Raw genomic sequence first — 12107 nt, 5'->3', positions numbered from 1 at the left:
AAAAAGGTACAAGCCAAGGAGTAAAATGGGGGAAACTTAGCAATGCCTGTTCATCTGGATTCCCCTTGGTATCCCCCTAGCTTTGGAGATAAAGATGTTCTTTTCCTCCAGGAAAAGGAAGAGCACCCCTCACATGAGGGTCTTATGACCTGCTTCAGAGGAGAAGGGAGATGCACTTATCTGTTTCTCAAAATCTTTCAGATTAAAATATTCAATAAGCCAAAGTGCCATATTTTGGAGTCGCTTATTCTGAACCACACCAACACAAGATGAAAATATCTTACAAATTACCCTTTCCTAACTATTTTTTAGGATAATAGAGCACATGGCCGGGGGGGTGGGGGGGCTTGCAAATACTAATCAAAAGAAAGTAGGAGTGGCTACATTAATTTCAAACAAAGTAAAACAAGAAAGACTACATTAGTCTTACTAAGTCTTGTCTTACTAAGTACATTAAAGGGTTTAATTCACTAACAAGACAAAAGCAATCCTAAATATGTAAGCACTTCACAACACTGTCAACACACCCAAGGTAATAACTGATGAAAGGAGCAACAAACAAATCCATAATTATAGTTGGAAACTTCACTACCTCTCTCAATAATCAGAAGAATAAAAACTCAGAAAATCAGCAATGTAGAAGACTCAGTATTATCAACAAACTTGACCTAATTGATATTTATAGAAAACTCCTCCCAACATGACAGAATACACAATCCTTTCAAATACATGGCACATTTATCAAAAAAGAGCCTATCTTGGTCCATTAAAAGAAACAAAACAAAACAAAACAAAACCCTCAACACATAAGAATTGAAACTATACAGGGGCACCTGTGTGGCTCATTCAGTTAAGCATCCAACTTCGGCTCAGGTCACAATCTCATGATTCGCGAGTTTGAGCCCCGCATCGGGCTCTGTACTGACAGCTCAGAGCCTGGAGCCTGCGTGGGATTCTGTTTCCCTCTCTCTCTGCCCCTCCCCTGCTCCCACGCTGTCTTTCTCTCTCTCAAAAATAAGTAAACATTAAAAGAAATTTTTTAAAGGATTGAAACCATACAAATTATGTTATTTTACCACAACAGAAATAAACTTGAAATCAATAATAGAAAGATATCTCAAAAATTCCCCAATACTTCTAAATAACTCACGGTTCAAAAAAGGAAGAAGGGAAATTTCAAAATATTCTCAACTATATAAAAATGGAAACATAAGATATCAAAATTTGTGGGATGTAGCTAGATTAGTGCTTGGAGGGAAACTTATAGTACTAAACACATATATTAAAAAGGGAGGAGAAAAACAAATTTTTTTAAGAGAGGAAGACCTCTTATTAATACTTTAGCTTCCACCTTTAAAAAAAATACAAAATTAAGGGGCGCCTAGCTGGCTCAGCTGGTTGAGTGACTTCGGCTCAGGTCATGATCTCATGGTTTGTGAGTTCGAGCTCCGCATCAGGCTCTGTGTTGACAGCTCAGAGCCTGGAGTCCACTTCAGATCCTGTGTCTCCCTCTCTCTGCTCCTCCCCTGATCTCCCTCTCTCTCTGTCCCTGTCTCTCTCAAATATAAACATTAAAAAAAATTATTTTTAATACAAAATTAAGAAAAAATTAAACTCAAAGAAAGCAGCTGGAAGGAAATGGTAAAGATCAAAAATCAATGAAATTGAAAATGTATAATCAACATAGAAAATCTATGAAACCGGGACACCTGGGTGGCTCAGTCTAAGTGTGTGACTCTTGATTTCAGCTGAGGTCATGATCTGGAGGATTGTGGGATTGATTCCATGTCAGGCTCTGCTTGGAAATCCTGTTCTCTCTGCCCCTCCCTCACTGACACATGCATTCTCTCTCTCTCTCTCTCTCAAAATAAATAAACATTGTAAAAAAAAGAAAAAGAAAATCAATGAAACCAAAAGCTAGTTCTGTATAAAAAAAAAAAATCAAAGAAATTGGTAAGCTTCTAGCTAGGCTGGTCAAGATAAAAATAAAGGAGATATAAATTGCCAGTATCAGGAAGAAGAGAAGTGATCCCATAGGGATGAAAAAGATAAAAAGGGACTATTACAAAGAACTTCCTATCTATAAATTTGACAAACTCCTTGAAAGACACAACCTGCCAAAGCTAATGCAGTAAGAATAGATAGCCAGAATAGTCCTATTTCTATTAAAGAAACTGAATTCGTAGTTTGAAGAAACCTTCCAACAGAGAAAACTCCAGACTCAGAGGTTATACATCTCTGAAATCCCCTTTGTCTCCTGAAAACCTCCTTCCTGAGGAGGCTCCTCTTGAATCTGGACCATATGTTCTCTAGGCCAGCTATATAGCTATCCCTCCTAGAACATCATTTCACTGTTCTCCTGGGTTAGATTTATGGTTTCCTACATTCCAGGCCTTTCTTTCACTTCTTTATTTTGCTTGAGCCTAACTTCTGATGCTTTCCAGGCATGAAAATATCTTTGTTCTACTCCCATACTTCATTGTTAAGTAGCCACAATTCTGGTCAAGAAGACTGCTGTTGGTACACTCAGTTCTTTTTTCTATTTTGGTCTTCTCTCTGGAAACCTTCAAGATTTCTTTAATTTTTTTTTTCATTCTTGATGCTGTGAAATTTCACAAATGTGTGCCACAGAGGCAGATTTTGTTTTGTTTTAAATGTTGAACATTCTTAGAAACAGAAACAGAATGTTATATGATTTTTAATGAAGGTTGTTTTGGTTAGGGTGATAGAATATGGGGTAACATTTCACTGTAATCTTTTTATATATGTTGCTTGCAAGAGTTTGTAACAAGCATATATTATTTTTATAAAAGCTATGCCATTAAAAAATAACAAGAAAGTCACACAATATCAATTAAAACTTTAGATATTCAAACTCTGATTCCATAATTCTACTTCTATAAATCTATGTTCTAGCAAGGGGTGCAAATATATACATACAAGAATGTATATAGCAGTGCTGTTTATACCATTAAAAAACTGGAAACAGCACAAATGTCTAGCGGTTAGGGTTGGTACTATATCTATAGTATATATCTATGGTATATATATATATGGTATATGGTATATATCTATGGTACTTATATACTATAAACATTATTATGCATATAAAAACATCTATGGTACTTATATACTATAAACATTATTATGCATATAAAAACGCTGACACAGATGTATAAGATATTACTAAATGAAAAAGAGTATTGTAAAATAATAAAGCATTGTTACATTAAAATAAAAAAGCAAACAAACCAAACCATGTGTTTGGGTATATATACACATATAAGGAAAAGCATAAAAGTCTGAAAAGATGCATCCCAGGACGCAATGCTTCTACAAAAGAATGGTAAAGGATATATAATTTCCACAATAACTGAAAATGGAATAATATAAAATATGAATGGATTTAATGATCACCAAATGCTCCAAATGTAAGACAAAGATGTCCTATTGGATTTTTAAAAATCCAATTCTATGCCCACATTAACCAAAAGAAGGCTGACATAGGTATATCAAAATTCAAAAGAGATCACAGACAAGAGAAGACTAAGAAACATAACTAAATGCAACATGGGATCTGGATTGGGTCCTAGAACAACAACAATAACAACAAAATTAATGGAAAAACAGGTGATATTTGGATAAAGTGTATAGTTTTGTGAATATTATAACAATATTAATTTCTTGGTTTTGATCATTGTACTATGATTACACATTGTATTAACATTAGAAGTAGGGTGAAGAATTTTTACAGGAATCTGTAGTATTTTTCTAACTTTTTAGTGAATCTAAAATTATTTCAAAATTAACAGCTTTTAAAAATAGCAGACTAGACTTGGGACACCTGGGTGGCTCAGTCGACTAAGCCTCCTCTGACTTCAGCTCAAGTCACAATTTCACAGTTTGTGAGTTCGAACCCCCTGTTGGGCTCTCTGCTGTCAGCACAGAGCCCACTTGGGATCCTCTGTCCCCACCCCCTCTGCCCTTCCCCTGCTTATACTCTCTCTCTCAAAAATAAATAAACATTAGGGGCACCTGGGTGGCCTAGTTAGTTAAGCGTCTGACTCGGGCTCAGGTCATGATCTCATGGTTAGTGAGCTGGAGCCCCAAGTCAGGCTCTGTGCTGATAGCTCAGAGCCTGAAGCCTGCTTCGGATTCTGTGTCTCCCTCTCTCTTTCTGCCTCTCCCCCACTTGCACTCTATCTCTCTCTCTCTCTCTCTCTCAAAAATAAACATTAAAAAAAAGCACTTTAAAAAAATAGATAAACATTAAAACATTTTTAAAACTCAGAGTAGACTTTAAAACAAAAGGCATTACTAGAGATAAAAAGGAACACTTCTTACTGGGGAGAAAAAGCTTCAATTCATAAGAAGATAGACTACTTATAAAGTTGTATGTTTCTGATAACATGACCTGAAAATAAATAAATCAAAAATTGATAGAACTACTAGGGAGAAATAAATCTATGATTACACACAGAGATTTAATACACTGTAAATTCTCAGTATTTATCAATCAAGTGAGCACGTGCGTGCTCGCACACACCCACACCCCACAACCACGCCACACACACAAATCAGTAAGGAAAGAGATTTTAAAAACAGCATTAAGAAACTTCATCTAACAATCACAATAAAGCATGGCACCAACCACAGAATTCACATCTGTTCCTCTCTCATACACACTCATATTTACTCAGCATTTAAAAAAACAAAAAATACATATACAAAGCAAGTACTCGCACATTAATATTTTGATGGTAGTTACAGGGGTGTTAACTTTTTAATTATTCATTGAACTGTCCACATCATTTTATATCCTTTTCTTTACATGTATTACATTTCACAATAAAGTTTTTAAAAAGTTAACTTATCTATTAGATGTCATTTTTTTCCCCAGTTTTTTAAAACTTGTTCCACAGCAGCAAAATTCTCAAGACAAAATTATGAAGGAGGGGAAGTTGGTATACTTCAACAGAATATAAAACAAGATTCAGGATTAAGGGTTCCAGCAAAATAATCCCTGTTGTACTCTAGTAGCTTCCAAAATTTATAGATCCAGGAATACTACAGGCAAGTCTCAAAATAGCATTTATTTACAATCAAATCACCATAATGCAAAACTACAGATAAACAAGAGTAAACAACATGAGTATATGCATCCCAAACAGTAAAATATCTAAATTAAAAATACCTTCAATACAGACAATAACTGAATCAGAGGTGCACATGTCAAGTGCCAAAAGGAGATTTACAGTAAATTTGTCTCATCAATTAGCCACTTTAATGAAACCCTCAACCAAAGTATTAATTCTCAACTTTCAAAGTAATATCTCCTTATGTTGCCTGTCTTGAAATCAAATATACAGCAATTAAGTTATAACCAAAACAAATACAGAATAGTTAAATAATTATTTTACTTTTCAAAAAGTAAAAATAACATATTCTCAAATATGTTTAAAATGATAAAAATAGACTGAAGCTATGTTCACAAAACTCCAGGATGAACTATTTCTTTTTAAAAAATTTCTTTTTATTAAAAATTAAAAATTGGGGGTGCCTGAATGGCTCAGTTGTTTAAGCATCCAACTCTTGCTTTCAGTTCAAGTCATGATCTGGCAGTTTGTAGGTTTAAGCCCCATGTCGGGCTCTGCACTGCTGGCTGGCAGCACCTGCTTGGGATCCTAGCTCTCTGCCCCTCCCCTGCTCACATTCTCTCTCTTTCTTTCTTTCTCTCTCCCTCTCTAAGTATAAATAAATAAGCTTCAGGGGGAAAAAAAATACCTTTAAAAAAATTAAAAATTGGGGCACCTGGTTGGCCTAGTCAGTTAACCGTCCAACTTCAGCTCAGGTCATGATCTTGTGGTTGGTGAGTTTGAGCTCCACATCGGGCTCTGCACTGACAGTGCTGAGCCTTTTTGGGATTCTCTCTCTCCCTCTCCCTGACTTGCTCGTGTTCTCTCTCAAAATAAATAAACTTTTACAATAAATTAAATATTACTATGAGTAGTTTATTACTTAACTGTTGCTGCTACACAAATTACTCCAGAACTTAGGTCAAAACAACACACATTTGTTATCTTAGTTCCTGAGGAATCTACTGCTGCTTAGATAGGTCCTGGGGTTCAGGGTCTCTAACAAGGTGGTAATCAAGGCATCAGGCAGGACTACAATCATTTTAAGGTTTCACTGGGACAAGATTTTCCAACTTGACTCAGTGGCTGTTGGCAGGATTCACTTCCTAGGAGTTACTGAACTGAGAACTTCAATTCTTTGTGGGCTATTGGCCACAGGCTCTCCTCAATTCCTTGACAGGGGGATCTTTCTAAGGTCAGTTCATGGAATAGCAGATGGCTACATCAAAGTGAGCAAGCAAGAAAGGTACAGCAAAAAGGAGGTTATAGTCTACTATAACATAATCTCGTAAGTGACAGCCCAGCACTTTTGACATAAGTCTATCAGAAGTGAGCCTTTTAGTAGTCTACCTCAAGGGAAAAGGATTACACAAGAGTGTGAATACCAGGGTTATCTCAGAAGGCTGGCTCTTACAAGTAGCATAACAGAAAAGGAAACCGAAATAAAAGTCAGGAGAACTAGATTCTAGTAACTATGTGGCTAACTACAATGTCTCAGTATTTTCATTGAGAAAAAATGAGGCCTAAATGACCTCTAGGGTAATTTAAATTCTAAATTCTGTGCTTCTCTATGAAGTCTTTTGAAAAGAGTTACCAAGGATTACAGATATTTGGTCAAAATGCCTCATTTTATAAAAACCAAATTCCAGGAAAGGTTAACGTAGACAGGTAGTAAGCCACACTTATTCTGCTCTTATACCCAGTGCTTTTGCATAATGGCACATTGCTTTTACAGTCAATGTCCTAAAACAGCCCTATCCCCTCTTTATAATAGTATCAAAATCCAAGATATTGAATGGAAGTTGAGAGTAATAATACACTAACAAGAGCAGCAAAAACTGATTTAATGTATTGAGAATAACAATAAAGTACTAACAAGAGCAGCCAAAATTGATGTTGTGGATTTATCTTTTTCTTTCACCAACCCTAAAACAATCTCTGTAGGTGGCATGTGAGATGAAAATGAACTATCCTCTGCCCATCCCCAGTCACATGTATCTAGACATTTTAGTAATAAATCTGCTGGACGGGAAGTATAAAAGCAACAAATAATAAATCGTAGCAGAGAAATACAGTCACTTTAAATAAAGAAAACAAGATTAAATATAACCTAAATGAAGCATCTAAAAATTGAAACTGCAACCAGAAAAGGCAAGGTTTGTCCCCACTGGAATCCTAGAAAATACAGAGTCCCAGAGGTCGACAATGACAATATGATGCAGGCAATGTCCAGGAAAGTAGGTACTCTAGGAAGCTAATGACAACATCTGGGTCCAGATGTCCACGGTCCAGCACCGTTAAACATTTGCATTACATAAACACCCTATTTGTTCCTATATTAGATCCACTTTATACCCTTTACCAACCCTAATATTTGTAATGACTCCAACTCTGATGCAAGAAGTACAGTTAAAACAATGCATGTAAGTACAATTATTTTGTGTGGCAATTATGAAGCAGTAAGGTATTTGCATTAGTCAAAATATGTGTGAATGTGTGTGTAAAAACACATGCATATAATTGCAGAAATGGATCCAAAATTTCTATGTAAGAAAGGAGTAAGGACAGCAGTGGTTGGTGGTGGAAGCTAGGTCTAGTGGCTTATCTTAAATCTTAATATTTTATCTTATCTCATAATAATCAAGTAAGAATGACCAACACTCAGTTATCTATCTCAAAGAAAAGATCAAGTTGATGAGAATACCCCTAACTCTCTTACTGGTTTTAGCACATTATCTAACTACATTCATAAATTCACTTCTATAAACCACCTAAAATAAGAGAAATTGTTAGCTAAAAATGTTAACATAGACTGAAATAATAGTCAAAAAAATTTTTTTTGATATTTTCCAAAGTTTTTTGATATTTTTTGGTACTGAGTGAAAAGCAGGGGGCCCAAAGTAAGAGAAGATGAACTGGACAGTCCAATGTGGCATTTAAAGAAGACAGGACCTCTATCATGGGCAGGGATGAAATAGCTGAGTTTCATGGCCCAAGCCATTGGTTATTACTTTCCATATTATGAGAATATTCAATCAGGTAGATAAAAATTTTAATCATGCCATCCCATGATGGAATGGCTCAAAAGACAGTATCTGAAAGTACTGCAAAAAGTATTTTATGCTTTTTGTACTTTTTTTTTTCCTTAAAGTGTCCAGAACTGTTTGGATATTCATCCCTTTCTTAGCATTTTACGCACTATCAGAAAAGGGGTTGCATCTCCTGTCTTTTCTCACCTTTTACCTCTCTTTTATTTCTCAGTTATAAAGGGCTGGGAAAAAGTAGGAGCAGTAAGAACAGTTTAGGGAAGCCTGAAACAGCTATCTAATTAGCCCTGAGGTAAAACTGGTAAGAAGCAAAGAAAATATACTTAGAGATTTAAAATTTAACTCCAAAACACTATAGCACATGCTGCTTAATACTATTATTTAACCTCAAAACACTACAGCGCACAATACTTAATACTGTTAGTTTTCAGGTTTTTTTTTTCAATGTAGCCCCTCTCAACTAATAATTTCACCACCACCAATGGGCTAAAGATTGAACTGTCATTTTGAACAGTCATTTTCCAACATAGTAGGTTGGCAGTCTATGAAACAAGAATCAAAGAAAGGGGGGAGGAAGAGAGGGAGGGAGAGAGGGAAGGAAGGCAAGCTAGCAAGCAGCCAGGCAAAAAAGAAAGAAAAGAAAAAAAGAAGGAAGGAAAAGAAAGAAGAAAATAAAATAGAAGCTGTATATTGTATATGGACTGCAAAGCCTAAAACGCAAGCAGTCATAGATAGCTTTATATGGTAGTGCTTTAAATGAATCTTTACAGGGATGCCTGGGTGGCTCAGTAGGTTAAGCAGCCGACTTCAGCTCAGGTCATGATCTCACGGTTCGTGAGTTCGAGCCCCGCGTTGGGCTCTGTGCTGACACCTTGGAACCTGGAGCCTGCTTCTGTTTGTGTGTCTCCCTCTCTCTCTGCCCCTCTCTCTGTCTCAAAAATAAGTAAAACATTACGAAAAAAATTTTTAAATGAATCTATACAATGCAAGGACTGCCTATATTTACTATTTGGCCCCTAACAAAAAAATTTGATGACCCTTGCAATAGAGGATATCCAAATGGCCAATAACATATAAAGAGATGTTAAGTATTACTAGTCATTAAGGAAATTACGGAAAAACACCGTGATATCACTACACACCCACCAGAATGGAAAAAATGGAAAAGACAACACTAAGTGTCACGAGCATTTGGAGGAGCCAGAATTCTCAAACAATGCCAAGTAGGAGTGTTGAAACAACTGATTCGAACAACTTTTTTGGTAATATATACAAGAAATACATACCTGCATACCCTATAGACATTTCACCAACAGGTACGTGTATATCTAACAGAAATGTATACATAGGTTCACCAAAATACAGCTGACCCTTGGATAATGCAAGGGTTGGAAGCACCAACCCTACACAGTCAAATGTACAAGTTTAACTTTTGACTCCCTAAGAATTTAATTACTAATAGCCCACTGTTGACTGGAAGCCTAATCGATAACATAGTCTATTAACACACATTTGGTGCATGTATTATATACTATGTTCTTTTTTAAAAAGTTTTTAGCATTTATTCATTTTTGAAAGGCAGAGAGAGAGCACGCAAATGGGGGAGGGGCAGAGAGCGAGGGAGACACAGAAACAGAAGCAGGCTCCAGGTTCCAAGGTGTCATCACAGAGCCCGACGCGAGGCTCAAACTCACGGACCGGACCGCGAGATCATGACCTGAGCTGAAGTCGGACGCTTAACCTACTGAGCCACCCAGGCGCCGCTATATACTATATTCTTACACTAAAGCAAGAGAAAACATTAAGAAAATCATAAGGAAGAGAATATACATTTACAGTAGTATACTATATTTATAAAAAAAAAAAATCCACGCATGGGTGGACCCCTGCAGTCTAAACACATGTTGTTCAAGGGTCAACTCTACTTACAAAAATGTTCATAATAGCCAAAAACTGGATGGAACACTATACAGCATAAGAACTACTGCTACATAATTTGTGTAAATCTCACAAATACAATATTGAGCAAAAGTGAGACTCAAAGGACTATTTACTGCATGATTCCATTTATATAAAGACAATTAACAAGTAAATTCATAGATGACTTTGGAAATCGACATAATGGTTACCTCTGGAACGGAATCACACAAAGTGGAGTTCCTAAGATTCAAGTAATGTCCTTTCTTGATCTAGGTACTAGACACATGGATATGTATGCTCTGTACACTTTTGATTTATGCGGTTTTCTCTATGTGTATTATACCTTAAAAATTAACACACTAAATAGATTTTTATAAAATCTATTCCTTTAAAGGACTGTCCACCCTTTCATTTTTCTGACTTATCATCATTACTTCTCACCAATGAGATCTCTTAATTCCTGTTATATAGAAGTCAACTTAGTTATTTTTCTTGGTATACTATTGCACAGGATACCCAAATGATTATGCACCTGTCATTTTCGGTTAGTACCACACTAGATGCCAAGGTGAAACTTTGAAAAGCCAGTAACTTATGATAGTATGTTAAAGTTACCGGGAGGGTGGGGGAGCCTTGAAAAGTGGTTTTGTTTGGCCCTTTGTTTTGGTTTACCTTTGTCTATCTCCACAGTGATTTAATCTGCATAAAATGTTCAAAGGAGCTTTTCAAAAAGCCTGCTCTTGTGGAAAGCTTTTTTCCTCTTTCTCTCTTTCTCTCTTTCTTTCTACCATCCTGCTGCTACCTTGTGTTTAGTTACTTCCATTCATGGAGCTTAAAATATTTCACAAATACTGTTGGGTGGTGTCACCTTCCAGAAAAATTTGGGCTCAGGTACACTGTGAACCTAAAAATTTCTAACAGTACCTTTCTACAGCTCCGCTCCTAGTGCCTAAAGAAGCACCGTCTTCTATGCTAAAACTTATAAGTGCGAGAACTGAAATCCACAAAGATTAAGTCACTCTCAAGGACACAGAGTCATGGGCTGAGCCAGGACCTGAACTCTCCAACTAACAGCCACTTAAGGGAAAAACAAACAAAAATCTACACCCTTGAATAAATGCTCAGCTGTTGAACTTCTGTAATAAGAAACAGGAGGGTGCCGAAACTATGCCCAGAAAGAGGACCCCACGACGCTGACCTTCGCGTGAGCCCTATCACTGCCGGCCATAGGGGGTCAACATTCTCTGGGTGCAGACTCCGCGCCTCCCCTTCTGCTCCAAGGAGGCTGCGGCCGGAAATTCCAGGGCTGGATCTAAGCCCACCCCCTCCTTTTCGCCGGTCGCCCGAACCTCCCAGCCTACCTGTTTACCTGAGATGCGCCTGGCACTGCCTGGAGAGCCGACTCTGGGCGCTCGCCCCGAGTTTCAGAGGCCCGACGCGTGGCCACCACATCAGCCAATCGACGCTTGCTCGGGAGCCTCTCGACCCTGAGGCCCGCCCGCCCGCCTGGGAAGGTGCGCGCGCCCGCAAACGACCGGGCGGGGCCCGATGGGGGAGGAAGCCAGACGCACGCCGCGCGTCGGGGCCACGGGGAACCAAGGCGGAACGGGCGCCCGGCGGGAGCTTGCGGCGCGCACTGGGCATGCGCAAACCGCGGTGCTAAAACCACGGGGCGGGGCTTCTGGAGGACTGTGCCAGCTTGGGAAGTACTTGTAAGAGTTTGGAGAAGAAGACGGATTTAGTAGTTTCCGGTGACTGCGCCGGCTGGACGCTACGGTGTCCACTCCGAGACTACGAGCGCGTTCTATTAGAGCAAAATATTGCCCCGACAAAACCTAATCGGGCTAGAGGAGGAAACCTTGTGGTTAAAAACGTGTCTTGTGGCCTCAACCTTAGCCTTGCACTGTCCAAGAAGTTGGAGGAATTGCGGTTTTCTGGTTGGTTTGTGTGTGGTTTGGGATGAGAGGACACCGGGAGGGGGGCATATTGTGAAGTGATGGTTGAA

At 38.1% G+C, this 12107-nt stretch overlaps 1 protein-coding gene across 3 annotated transcripts in view; it reads right to left on the bottom strand.

The window, feature by feature from the left end:
* Positions 1-11781, bottom strand: part of MIPOL1 (mirror-image polydactyly 1) — a 301649-nt gene extending 289868 nt beyond the window's left edge. The window contains exon 1 of one of the 3 annotated variants that reach the window (XM_027065610.2): positions 11472-11781. The gene's annotated coding sequence lies outside the window, so the exon portion shown is untranslated. Of the gene's footprint in view, positions 1-11463 lie in introns of all 3 variants that reach the window. The other 2 variants (XM_015061575.3, XM_015061576.3) reach the window with 2 other exon arrangements.
* Positions 11782-12107: the final 326 nt, after the last annotated feature.

Source organism: Acinonyx jubatus, chromosome B3, assembly GCF_027475565.1.
Source record: "Acinonyx jubatus isolate Ajub_Pintada_27869175 chromosome B3, VMU_Ajub_asm_v1.0, whole genome shotgun sequence".
NCBI lineage: Eukaryota > Metazoa > Chordata > Mammalia > Carnivora > Felidae > Acinonyx > Acinonyx jubatus.
Note: the sequence above shows the minus strand (reverse complement) of the source record. Positions and strands in the feature narration are given on the sequence as shown.